The following is a 1,533-nucleotide window of genomic DNA, read 5'->3' as shown; positions in this document are numbered from 1 at the left end:
TCAAAATGTTATTGTTCTTGCACTAATATCTCATGAAAAATATTATTCTCCTTAATTCAATATATAGAAATGTATGTGAGTAAAAGGTAAAAATCTAAAACCGAATAATACAAAATATTCATAATAATTTTTTTGGAATTATTGAAATTTGATAAAAAAGAAACTATACTAGCAAGAAACTAGAGAAAAATCAATTACAAAAAGAAACTAAGGTAGCAAGAAGCTATACAAAAAAAAAGGATAATGACTTAGGAGGGTAATAAGGTTTTCAGTTTGTCCGTATTAGGTCACTAAGGTTTTTTTTGTGCGTATTAGACCAATATGGTTGTCATTACCGTTTAGAAATAGTCCTTTTACTAGTTTTAACGGTTAAAAATGACTATTTCTAAACGGTAATAACAATAATATTGGTCTAATACGCACAAAAAAACCTTAGTGACCTAATACGGACAAACTGGAAACCTTATTACCCTCCTAAGTCATTAACCCTAATTTTAAAGACATTGAGAATATATGACCATCAACAGTAAACTACTTCGTTTAGAACTCGCGTCGTCACATATAACATGCTACTCCTCTATATGACGAAGCTCTTCATCTGTAGTCGTCCCTTTGGGGACATCCGATAAAATTGGAACGATACAGAGAAGATTAGCATGGCCCCTGCGCAAGGATGACACATACAACTCGAGAAATGGTCCAAAATATTTTTTAACCCTTCGTCGTCTTCTCTGGAACCCTAATTCCCTTTTCAAATGCTAATAAAGTTCAATTGCAATTCTTACATTTCAGTAGTTCATCTACTGAAGTCATGATCAGACAACATGTGGATTCTATGGTCAGATTGATCTTCTTGTTGATGTCTTCAACCATTTGTGGCAAGTAAGGGTGATCTTTCTTTCTATAAAGTCTCCTTTAAGTTTTTTACTTTTCCTGTCATTAAGTTTCATGTTTTATAAACTTCCGTTTATGTGTTGTATATAGTATGTATGTATTTGTTTATGTGCTGATTTTTTTATTCATTTTGCAACTTCAGTTTCTTAGTTCATGTTGTGGTTTTGCTTTTTATAAAATAATTGATAATAGACATCATATACAAGTCCACGTTGGTTTTACATTTCCATTCGTTATCAAATGTAGACATTGATGGGAGGTATCAAAGTGAGATTTTGTTTTTGTACATATGGATGTGTTCATGTAAACATTTAAATGACAAAAAAGAAGTTATTAATAAAATGTTGCATATTTATGTAATGAAGATCATCAATCATATGAGTTTCTGGACTTAGAAGTTCTGGAAGGGTTGTGAGATAAGTTTAAATGGAAGCAACTATTTTCAGTCAAACAAATCATTCACATTTATTAGTAAGCATGTTTTCTAAATAATTAGGGTAAATGACTTAGGAGGGTAATAAGGTTTCCAGTTTGTCCGTATTAGGTCACTAAGGTTTTTTTGTGCGTATTAGACCAATATGGTTGTTATTACCGTTTAGAAATAGTCCTTTTTACCCGTTAAAACCGGTAAAAGGACTA

General features: G+C 31.4%; 1 non-coding gene across 1 annotated transcript; it reads left to right on the top strand.

Moving 5' to 3' along the window:
- Nucleotides 1–606: 606 nt before the first annotated feature.
- LOC145044381 (U6 spliceosomal RNA) lies at nucleotides 607–709 on the top strand. Its single transcript, XR_013681336.1, has one exon. It is a non-coding gene; the product is annotated as a U6 spliceosomal RNA (small nuclear RNA).
- Nucleotides 710–1,533: the final 824 nt, after the last annotated feature.

The sequence above is a fragment of the Lactuca saligna genome, chromosome 4 (genome assembly GCF_052625555.1).
Source record: "Lactuca saligna cultivar CGN05327 chromosome 4, ASM5262555v1, whole genome shotgun sequence".
NCBI classification, from domain to species: domain Eukaryota; kingdom Viridiplantae; phylum Streptophyta; class Magnoliopsida; order Asterales; family Asteraceae; genus Lactuca; species Lactuca saligna.
Note: the sequence above shows the minus strand (reverse complement) of the source record. Positions and strands in the feature narration are given on the sequence as shown.